Source organism: Capra hircus, chromosome 23 (genome assembly GCF_001704415.2).
Source record: "Capra hircus breed San Clemente chromosome 23, ASM170441v1, whole genome shotgun sequence".
NCBI lineage: Eukaryota > Metazoa > Chordata > Mammalia > Artiodactyla > Bovidae > Capra > Capra hircus.
Window position 1 is genome coordinate 18,886,393 of NC_030830.1, and position 12,008 is coordinate 18,898,400.

A 12,008-nucleotide genomic window follows, 5' to 3' on the forward strand; every position below is an offset into this window, starting at 1 on the left:
AGAAACATAGGAGAACAGCTTCATGACTTTAGTGTAGGCAAATATTTCTGAACTAGGATGCAAAATAGCACTAACTGTAAAGGCTGATAAGTTGGACTTCATTAAAATTAAAAAGTTCAAAATAGAAAATTAGGAGAGCTAAAGATGTACCACAAATTGGGAGAACATATTTGCAACACATATCTGACAGAGGACTTGTACTCACAACACATAAGAGCCAACTCATTGGAAAAGACCCTGATGCTGGGAAAGATTGAAGGCAGCAGGAGAAGGTGACAACAGAGGGCAAGATGATTGGATGGCATCACCAACTCAATGGACATGAGTTTGAGCAAGCTCCGAGAGATGGTGAAGGACAGGGAAGCCTGGCGGGCTTCATTCCATGCGGTTGCAGAGTTGGGCACAACTGAATGACTGAACAAGAAATGAACTACAAGTCATTTTTTAAAAAACTGGCAATCAACCCAATTTCTTAAATAGGGAAGAACATATGGGAAGATGTAAAATATCATAATCATCAAAAATACAGGTCAAACTCACAAAGAACTACATTCTGGCCCAAGTAGCGAAAATTACAATGACAATATCCAGTATTGGCTAGACTGTGAAGCAAATGGAAGCCTCATAGGTTGCTTTCAGTAGTGTGAACTGTTACATTTGGAAAACAGTTTCACAGCACGTAATAAAGTTAAACACACACATATCCTGTAGACCCGCAATTCCACCTTTACACCTATATATCTATCTAATAAATCAATGATTATGTTCATCTGAAACTATGCACAAGAAAGTTCAGTGCTTTTTATGATAACCACAAATTGAGAGCCAAACGCCTATCAACATTAGAGTGGATAAGTAAATTGTGGTACAACCATAAAATGAACGTTTATAAATAGGAACAAACTGCTTTTAACTGCTTTAAGAAAAAACAGATGAATCTCAAAGACAATATTGAGTGAAAGAAGCCAGACTTATAAGAATGCAGAGTCTATTTGATTCAATATGTATAAAGTTTAAAAACAAATGAGAGGGAACATGAGGGAGCATGCATGGTGACTAAGGGGTGTAAACTTGTAGAGATCATCACGCTGTGCCCTTAAAAGTATATGACGTACTTTAATAGAATAGAAAGGAATAAAAATGACTGAAAGAACAGAAGATATTTAAGCATCAGGCTAGAAATGATCTCAAACGGTGTTGTCTTGAGTTCTAGGAAGCTTTCGGCTCCAACAGGAAGCTATAAATCACCACACCCCTTTGGCTCTCTCCAATTCATATACATAAATTTTCTTTTACCACTGTTCTTTTGTTCCTCCTTTCATACTCGGGAAATTTGGAGATGTTTCCCCATTGTCTTATTTTTTTGTTGTTAGTACAATTGTTTTTGAATGGGGAAGTGTATTATGTTTTTAGAAAACAAGACAAAAGGTTTTCTTACATTTTTCTGAAATGGAGGAAGTAGTTAAGAAAAGACTATTTAAAGAGAGTAGTTGACAAGGTAGTACCCAACAAGTGGCCGAAATAGCTCAGTTGGGAGAGCGTTAGACTGAAGATCTAAAGGTCCCTGGTTCAATCCCGGGTTTCGGCAACTGTTTTCTTAGCCTTTTGTAATGCGAACTATGAGATACTGAAGTCAAACTAAATGTCCATTGCCTTCAAATATACAATATAATAAGTCTATAGTGCCTTTATAGACTGAGGAGTTGCATACATTTACCCTTAATTTCTATGGCAAAATGTAATTCTGTGCCTATACACAGTAATTCTTCCACAACTACCAGTAATTCCTTGAGGTAAAGAGGGGAAGAAAACCTAAAGCAAAACACTTAGTGCTTTATATTTATGTATTCATTTAGATGTTATTAAAGGCATCTATAAGAATCAGGGTACGAGCAATTTCAATTGTCCCTTATTTACAGTAATTCTTTCGGAGTTCAAATTGCTAAAACACGCTCATTCTTTAGCGATGGCTTTCTGAGTGAACATTAGGGGTCTACACATACATTTTAGAATGTAGAAGAATCCTCAAAAGCCGGAAGGTAGTTGATTTTGAAAAGTACAGAGGACTTGGAACTGCCCAAGAATTAACAGATTTCGTTTCTGTGACTTTTGAGCACCTAAGGAAATGGCAACCCACTCCAGTATTCTTGCCTGGAAAATCCCATGGATGGAGGAGCCTGGTAGGCTGCAGTCCATGGGGTCGCTAAGAGTCGGACACGACTGAGCGGCTTCAATTTCACTTTTCACTTTCATGCATTGGAGAAGGAAATGGGAACCCGCTCCAGTGTTCTTGCCTGGAGAATCCTAGGGACGGTGGAGCCTGATGGGCTGTCGTCTATGGGGTCGCACAGAGTCGGACACGACTGAAGCGACTTAGCAGCAGCAGCAGCAGCTGCAGCAGCAAGCCTTACCAGGACAAGAGCTCTTGAAGACTGGAGAAGTAAAACCTAGAAGACTGGCGGGACTTGAGCCTTTGACTGTTAAATACTTAACCAACCACTAGCAACTCACACTTCTCCCTTGCAGCAGCATCGGCTTAAAATTCAACAAAAATCATTACTTGTTGATTCATTTGGCTTTAAATGTATATTCAGTGAAAATTTAACTAGGGGTCGGTCAGCAGGAAAGTTCAAAAGGTAGGAAACAAAACAAAACAAAACACCAATGCAACCCCAGGAAATGTAAAGGGACATTTCCCGAGGCTGCAGGAGATTCCTTCAACTTTAGGTGATACAAACTATAGCCTCCTCGAGGGCCAACGAGCTCATCTCACTCTATCTTCTCCAACCTCTTGCTTGGATTCTTCCATTCGCAAAATGGAAGATGAGTGACACAGAGAATTCACTGTATCACTGGGTGAAAATTTTAATACCAATTTGAAAACATTAGGTCTCTAAGTTGCAAATTATTTGCAATTTGTGATCCAGTAGGGGTATGCTTTTAAAAACAGAAGGCTCCCTTCACCCACGATTGAAGATCTTATTACAGTGCTTTTTCTACAAATAAACTAGGCTCAACTTCTGCACAAAAATTTCTCCGTTGATTTTCTAGTCCAAATATGAAGAATTGAAATAGTATAGATTACTCATTATAGTCTATGAATGTGGTCTGAGGGAGAGGGATAAAAGAAAGTTATTATTTTTAATAATTTTTTAGACTAAAACAAAAATGTAAACATTTACTTTCATAAAGACAGGTACTCCTGCGGTGGCCGGTTAGCTCAGTTGGTTAGAGCGTGGTGCTAATAACGCCAAGGTCGCGGGTTCGATCCCCGTACGGGCCACTCCTGGTTTAGTTTTGGACTTATGATACCGGCAGGGTGGACCTTTACAACCCACGGTTATTATAATCCAAGGTCCAGAAGCTTAAACGTTTCCCTCGTGGCTGTGAACTTTACCTGCGGTGCAGAGCGAGGATACAAGTTACACATTCGGAAATCTAGCCACCTATGAAGATTCTCTTTTGGTTTAGTTTGAGGAATTGCCCCTCACTTGGCAGTGATCTCCCCCAGCCTCTCTGTTCTGCCTCAACGCAGAGAAAGAGGCAAGTCTGTTCTCTTTGGAAATGCCGCTCCAACGCTACCTTTCCGCGCCTTCCTTACACGCTCATCTTTTAAAAAATAGTGGGGAGGGCATTCCTCTTGGTTCTTCTGTCCACTTGAGGTCCGGTTTCCCAGCTCCTACGTATGTCCCTAAGATTGACGTTTCCGGCTGGTGGGGTAGATACCGGGGATGAAGAGCACCAACTGGGCCTCAGGGGTGTGTGTGCTAAGTCGCCTCAGTAGTGTCAGACTCTGCGACCCTATGGACTCTAGCCCGCCGGCTCCTCTGTCCTGGGGATTGTCCAGGCAAGAATACTGGACGCCCTCCTCCAGGGAATCTTCCCCACCCAGGGATGGAACCCGCGTCTTCGATGTCTCCTGTGCGGGCAGTTAGGCTCTTTACCACTAGCGCCACCTGGGAAGCAAAATAGAGACGCCCAAACAGAGACTTGAACCCTGGACCCTCAGATTAAAAGTCTGATGCTCTACCGACTGAGCTATCCGGGCTCGCAAACACCACGCCCTTCCTGAGGTAAAAGACCTTCCGCATCGCGTCTCTACCACACTTCTTGACTCAGCATTTCCATAGGAGATGTCTCTTTTTGTCAGTAGCTATGCGGAGAAGGCGATGGCACCCCACTCCAGTACTCTTGCCTGGCAAATTCCATGGACAGAGGAACCTGGTAGCCTGCAGTCCATGGGGTCACGAAGAGTCGGACACGATTGAGCGACTTCACTTTCACTTTTCACTTTAATGTATTGGAGAAGGAAATGGCAACCCACTCCATTATTCTTGCCTGGAGAATCCCAGGGACGGGGGAGCCTGGTGAGCTACCGTCTATGCCGCACAGAGTCGGACACGACTGAAGTGACTTAGCAGCAGCATGCGAGGAAAGAGCTTTGCAGGATGGTCTTCAGAGTGAGGACTCTTCCCGGTGGGGGGAAAAAAAAATACTGATGTAGAAGACACTGGTAGGAAAAAAATTTTTTTCCCGTTTTTCAAGTTTCGTTGATGTAAAAACCTCCCTTCCAATGGTCTTTTTCAGTCACTTTTCTCAAGTTCAAGAAGTGATGAAAAGTAGGAAGAAAAGCTTTCTGGATGGGTCCCTTGATGATTCTGAAATCTCTTTCAGACTCAACGGGCAGAAAATGAAGGATCAGTTCCACGAAAATACATTCGAAGGACTTTAAAAACTTGTTTCCGTATCCTTTAGAAAAGGGTACCTAGAGAGAGGGAAAAAAAGACAGCCTAACGAGCCAGCCAGGAGTCGAACCTAGAGTCTTCTGATCCGTAGTCAGACGCGTTATCCATTGCGCCACTGGCCCTCGCTGCTTTGGACTAGCCTCATGTTCATATTTTCATCGTTATCCGCAGTTCATGCCAACCAAAGAAATGATTGATTTTTAAAAATCTAGTAAGGGGTTAAAACCAGAGACTAAATTGACTACGGGAAAGCATGATTTCTTTTCTGATTTGGTTTCATGTGATCACTCTTACAGATTTAACAAATCACCTCAAAGAAGCCAGTATTTTTGAGCGTGATCCAAGCCTCCTGTAGACAGTGGGTAGGCTGGGCTCTGGATGCTCACAGAGGCTCAGACTTTGAGAGGGAACTCTGGAACTCTAAGCTGGCAGTGCCCACTCTCTTTAAAAATGTCAGAATTGCCTTTCAAGGGATTTTTCTGCATGCATGCTGCGTGGGACGGCAGTAAATTATTTGGAAGTTTGAAGAGTCAAGGATACACCGAAAATGAGAACGCTGTGAGCAGGATTTGAACCTGCGCGGGGAAACCCCATTGGATTTCGAGTCCAACGCCTTAACCACTCGGCCATCACAGCTCAGCAGAACAGGTTTTATTCATGCAGCTGAAAACCAGTATCGTTTCCCCGCAAGGCTGGAAGAGAAGAGGATCACTGGTTTCTGAGTGTTCTCAAGAAGACCTTCTCCAACCACAAGCTTGCATATTTCACTTAGCGACAATTTCAACTTTTCAGGTATTTAGGCAGAAAAAAAATCTTGGCAATATTCTTTACTTCAAATTTTCTTTCATTCCGTGGATGTGAGGAAACTGTTTTGTTCTGCCTTCAAAATGTATTTAGATATGAAAAACTTATCACCCTTCCAACTGCCGCAGCCCTGCTCCAAGAAAGCTTCATCTCGTTTCTGTCTCCTTTTGCCTTTAGTCAAAATATCCAGAATATGCGATCTGGTGTGACTTAACCTCTAAGGAAAAAAGTCAGTTAAATTCCCCCAATAAGTCTGAAAGAATTCACATCAGAAAGAGAATCCTGTTAGTCTACTGGTTGGACTATTGGGGGCAAATTCTGGGACCCAGCTTCCCATCCGGAGAGCCCAGTCTCTGTCGCCCCCATGTGGTCACTGAACGCAGGCGCGGTTGTTAACTGAGCTGAACACCTAGAGACAAAAAAAGTGTCATTTCCCTGAATGTGGGTCAAGTGGAAGCATGCTATTTCTTGTGTCATGCCCGTTCCAAAAGGAAAACCATCCCTCTAAAGTGACTTTTAGCAAAATATATCATGAAATACACACAAACAAGCCACCAAACTTTTCAACCCTTTCTTATTTCTGGGAAACCCCTCAAACTGCTGGCACGCAACTGATTTCAGGAATGCTCAAGATCCTTCCTTTCATCCAAGACCGTTTCTGCCCGCTGGCCTCCCACTTAGGGCGGAGCTGGATGCCAGATGCTGAGTTTTAGGAGAACATCGAGTTTGATTCCGCTGAAGAGGAGGCTCTCCGCAACAGCCAGGGCCGGGAGTCCACCCTGGGCCTGGGAGAACTGGGTGTGGCGGGGGGGGGGGGGGTGTGAACGGGGGAAGGGGGGGCGGGTCTGGCATGTTCCACTGTGGTTGAATAGCCTAAAATCTAGCCCTACGAAGAAACAGTCCCAGAGGATCTTTCTGGGGTGGTGGGAACGGAGGGGAAGGGCGCTCCCAAAAATGCAGGTAAGAGCCTTCTTTCTCCAGTACAGATACCCGGGGAGTTTTTGAGGACAGGAATCTCCTCTTATCCATCCCCCCATCCCAACTGCTCCCCACAACTCTTCTTTCCGAATCTACGCCTGATGAGCTTTGGAACTACTGGATGGTACTAATAAGAGTAATAATAACTGAACAGTTGTGAGATCGCTGTCTGGTTTCGAAGTGAAGCACTTTTCTCTCTCTGAAGGTCAGAAGAAAGTCACTTTGCAGAAAACCCGTTGGTCCAAGGGAGACTGTGTCGCCCGCGTGGCGCAGGCCTGGTGCAGCAGAGGTCTCCCCGGTTGACCCCAGGTTGGCCCCTCGGTCCTTCCAGCAGGAGGACGCCGAGTGCAGAAGGGGAAAGAACGGGTGGGGAAGGGGAAACCCAGGCTTTAGAGCAGAGGGCGTCCGGACAGCTTTTCGTTTTAAACCCTTGGGCCTCAAGAGAAGGGCAAATGTGGTATATGTTTTGAAGTCTGGTACCGCAAAAACAATGTACAGAGATCTTCTGCGGAAATGGAAAACGACACCGAGAAGAAGCCTGTTTCCGCCCGGTTTCGAACCGGGGACCTTTCGCGTGTTAGGCGAACGTGATAACCACTACACTACGGAAACCAGACCTAAGGTGTGAACAAGTAGAGGTCAATATTCTTTCTTGTCCTAGGTCTTCGAAATGTTTCCATTTTTCTTTCTTCGTTTTTTTTTTTTATTTTTAAATCAATAATAAATACAAGTAGAAATGCGTTTACCAAACATATCTACCATAATGTTCAGAAAAGCCTGCTTGAACAGCCAAAAAATTGGAATGCCCTTGAAGGCTTCCAAGAGAAAATGACACCAATTCTAAGACTTAATAGATGAAAAGAAGTATGATGGTTAGAGGTTAGTAAGGGAATTTTTGTTGTTGTTGTTGTCGGGAACTGAACGAAATAGGAATAATCTTTGGGGTGGAGGGGGTGAGAATCCAAGCATTTGAAGCAAGACGTGGAAAGAAATAAGACTAAATGGTGATGTATGGGCCAGATCAAAGGCAAGATGGATGTGCCTCCCAAACAGAGGAAGGTATATTTCAATTTGAATCTGATAAGAGAGGGAGTGGAGACTAATCTTTAATTCTTGGAGTGTAGATGTCATCTACATATACATTGAAGGTTTATTTATTTTTTTAAGTGTGATTTACATATATTAAAATGCTCTAAACTTAAGTGTACTTAGAGCTCAGTGGGGGAAAACGTGGCAAACTCATTGATTGAATAAGCTCAGCAAATAACAATCTGGATAAACATAAACAAAACTATAACTAGCCAAATTATGTTTAAATTCTTGAAAAACAAAGATTAAAAACATCTTAAAAGCAGCTGGAGGGAAATGATACTACATCTTAGGTGAAATAAAGATTAAATGGAATAAGAAATATTAATTCAAAGGAAGGTAGAAAAGGAGGAACTGAGAACAAGTAGGATAAATGGAAAATAAATAATGATGTCAACTTAAACCCAGATATATATAATTGCTTTTAATGTAAATGGAATAAATAATTAAAAGGCATAAATGGGCTGGCTAAATAGTAAAATAAAGGAAAACAAGAGCCTTTGGTGTCCTGCTTACAAGAAATATACTTGAAAAATAAGACAACAGGTTGAAAATAAAGTGTCGGGGAACTATGGAAACACCAACCATTAGAAACCTGGTTTACAAACAGAGGAGACATCAAAGTAAAAAGTAAGATGAACATTTCATAATGATAAAGTGATCAACTCAGCAAGAAGACATGTCAATTCTTATATGAAGCAAAACTGAGAACTAAAACAAGAACGACAGTAAGCAGAGCTATGGTTGGTGAATTTAAAGATCACTTTTAGTAGCTGATGAGAAACTTACAGAAACGGGGAAATAAGCAGGAATTGAGAAGATGAGCCATAGCTAGTAACTACTCAACTTGATCTAGTTGACATTTATCACACAGAACATCCAACTACAGCAGAATTCTCATTATTTTCAAGTGCACATTAAACATAAACCAAAACAAAAAGGGCCCTCCAAACAAGTCTTAATAAATTTAAAAGGATTCAAACAATTTAAAAAAATGTTTTCTGACAATAACAGAATTAAACTTGAGGTCAATAAAAAATGATAACTAAAAAAATTCTAATACTGGGAAACTTGAGCAGTACACTTCTAAGTAAAATATAATAAGTACAATGTTAACTAGAAAATACTTTGAATTGAAAGAATGAAAATGCAACATGCAACTAAAGTAGTGCTTAGAGGAAAATATATAGGTTTAAATCCATATATTAGAAAATGAAAAAAGGTTTAAGACTGGGAAATCTTAGGGAGGAAATGATGTTTTATATTTTAAGCCAGAGATATATGTCTTCTGGGTTGAGAATGACTTCAGATGGCCAGTCTTGAAGACAGGGAGAACAGGAAGAGGCTGTTAGAGATTGTAGTGAAGAAGGTCCAAATAAGAACCAAGTAGATGAACAGAGAGAAAAACATCTCACATATGTTGAATGTAAATCAGGAAGACTGTGATAATTTGATTGGTGGGGTAAGGCAGCAGGAAGAGTCAAGTTTAATACTAGATTTCCAGTGGAAATAATGATCAGTTGAGTTCATGGTGTATGGTGCCAGTGGTACTCATGTAAAATCCTGGTGGCAATGGAAATGTGAGTTTGAAATTAGGCAGAGACCTCTTTCAGACATAGATATTTTGAAAGATCAGCTCCAGGCAGGCAGCCAAGGAAGGGTCAGCTCCAGAGACTCCTCTATCTCTAACATTTTCCCTCATCACAATGCCTTACTTTTCCACCTTTTCAAGGGACATCCCATTTGAATTTGCTCACCAAATTTTATCCAGTGTCCAACATGGGAAGTATATACCTGGACATGAAGAAGAAAGAACCACACAGCTGGCTTAAGACAATGTCAGTTGTACCCTCAGAGCACAAAAGAGGAGCTGTCCATTTGAGGATCCCAAGCCAGAGAACATTTAATGGGGAAGGAAGTTTGAATGAAGAATAAGGTAGGTCAAGAAAGAAAGAGTAGTTCAACTAGGGAGAAGTCCCTTTAACAAAGACACAATTGAGAATGTCCATGACTTGTTTACAACTGTTTTATAGAATAACAACCTTCTATCATTTAGACCTATTAAGTACTGAACACTTCTAGAGGTACAGGATTTCACTGATTACATTCAACTCCATTTTAAGAGATTCTTTAATATGTCAGTCTTCTGACACATTTGCATTCCCAGATGCTCAAAAAAGGAGTAAATAATCTGTTAGGCTGTGACAATGAGAAGCAAGAAGGTACTTAGGGTGCAGTCATTGCCTGTAGAATTTTGTGCACGTTACTAAGTATGGGGAGGTGGACATTTGTAAAGCCTAATTATTTTAAGATATAAATTGCAGATAAGCAGAAACATCTTTGTTTTTAGGACTTAATGTCTTTATCAGAACTTTTATGTAAAAATATGTCTAGAAAAAAGTGTAAGACTTCATTTGTTTCGAAACTCTTTCTAGGTGCTTTATATGCTTTGTCACTAACCATTCTTCTTTGTCACTAACCATATTCGTCTCTTTTCAAAAACTTCAGTGATGACCTAGAGTCCAGAATCACTTGAAAAGTAGAAACAGCTATTACAGTACTCAATTCAACATTTACATTAGGTGCTTTTTTTTTTTTTTTTTTTTTAGCCCTTTCTCTTTTCCCCCCTACCTTCTTTAGGATGAGGCTAAGAGCAGAAATGCAAAGGAAAATTGAAGGCTTCCTAGAAGTGGTGAGTAGCAAGAAAAGGTTCAATGACAGAAGATTTAAACTAATCACTTCTGACCATGGGTCTCTGTCTTCCTACCCTATCCATTGTTCCTTAAAGATGCTTGGTACTAATACTCCTACATATTACCTTGAAATTAGAAAAGCCATTAGCTATTTAATAGTCTATTTAAAACAAAAAACTTGAGTGCCAACCCTACTCCAAGTGTATCTGAGGTTGCAAAAACATAATTAAAGCTCTCTAGTAATCAGACAAATCTAAAGGATATCTGAAAGGGCATGTATTTAAAGCTGTTGAATCTCCTTCACTTGATTCCAATAGTTAGACAAAAGGGCAAACCTCTGCTAGGCTAGGCTACCTATCCACTGCTAATGTCACGATTCAGACAAATAATCAGAGTCCTTAAATTACTTCTGATCTATGCGGCGGGAATGCTTCTTGGGATATTATTTGCCCTTTTATCTCTGTCCTCTTCTACAAAGTACCCCTTTTTTCCCAAGCAAACCTTAAGTCCTCAGTATTAGGATATTCATCCATTGTCAATTCAAGTTAGTTTCTATTCACTTAGAGAAAAATATTTTCTATGAGATTAAAATCACAAAAACTAGAGACAGGATAAGAATCCCACAGGCCCCGCTGGGATTCGAACCCAGGATCTCCTGTTTACTAGACAGGCGCTTTAACCAGCTAAGCCACGGAGCCCATCTTGGCAAACATTTTAGTTACACTCTATTTGAACATAATTTCATATGTCTCTCCACTATAACGAATTTAGAAACTGGTTTGCCAGGTGATGGGGTGAGGGGTGGGGGGGCGGTGGGTGGGGGGAGCGGAGGGAAGCAACATTGTGTCAGTCAAAACCAAAGAAAAATGTTCTTTTGGAAGAATAAATACAGGTACTAGATTAAGATGACTATCTCCTCTTGAGAAATTGTTTCAGAGTGGACACCACTGGATTCAACTCAATTATAAACTCTGGCAAACGGGGGGTGGGGCGGGGGCTGGGGATTGTATGAAGTGTTAGGGGGTGGGGGAGTGTGTGTCAGAGACCTTTGTTGAAGCCCAAAATAAAAATGAAATGATCTTCTATTAGCCATCATATTATTTTAGCCACACCTGCTCTCTTCTATATCAGTGTGTTGAAGCAGGGGTTCCTGGTCAAAGATACTGGTCAAAAGCATATATCTGACACAAGATTTCTGAAAGAACAGTGGTGTGATGCACCTGTCAAATCACCCTCCAGAATGGTTGCACTTATTTCTCCACTTCAGGAATGTTGACTTCTAATGGCTGATGGCTGGGTTACTCTGGGCGCTATCCGCAACAGAAAAGAGGAAACCTTGCTCAAGAGCGCAACAACCCTTGAGTGTAGCTTAAATCCAGCCTGAATTCAGAATATTACTAACAGGCCATTTCAGGTTCAGATACCTGGTAAGCTGAACTGAGGCTTCTTTTACAACATCAAGTTCAACTTTTGCCTCTTCCTAATCCTGTTTCCTTCACCCTCTCATTGTGGTGGATTCTAAGAGTGATCCCAATAAAACTCTAACACCATCTTACACCAGGCTCAAGGAGAAGCAACTGGTTATCTCTGAGGAATTTCAGCAGCAGCCATCCCCAGAAAAGGCTGCTGCCAGCTGGAGCTGCGATGAATCAGCAGAAGCGGGCGGGTGGGGGTCGGGGGTGGTGGGTAGGGGTGGAGG

General features: G+C 41.5%; 7 non-coding genes across 7 annotated transcripts; 2 read left to right on the forward strand and 5 right to left on the reverse strand.

Annotated features, from left to right (window-relative positions):
* TRNAF-GAA lies at positions 1,516–1,588 on the forward strand. The gene has a single exon. It is a non-coding gene; the product is annotated as a tRNA-Phe (tRNA).
* TRNAI-AAU lies at positions 3,210–3,283 on the forward strand. Its single transcript has one exon. It is a non-coding gene; the product is annotated as a tRNA-Ile (tRNA).
* TRNAK-UUU lies at positions 3,976–4,048 on the reverse strand. The gene has a single exon. It is a non-coding gene; the product is annotated as a tRNA-Lys (tRNA).
* On the reverse strand, positions 4,795–4,867 carry TRNAR-ACG. The gene has a single exon. It is a non-coding gene; the product is annotated as a tRNA-Arg (tRNA).
* On the reverse strand, positions 5,300–5,381 carry TRNAS-CGA. The gene has a single exon. It is a non-coding gene; the product is annotated as a tRNA-Ser (tRNA).
* TRNAV-AAC lies at positions 7,067–7,139 on the reverse strand. Its single transcript has one exon. It is a non-coding gene; the product is annotated as a tRNA-Val (tRNA).
* On the reverse strand, positions 10,934–11,007 carry TRNAT-AGU. The gene has a single exon. It is a non-coding gene; the product is annotated as a tRNA-Thr (tRNA).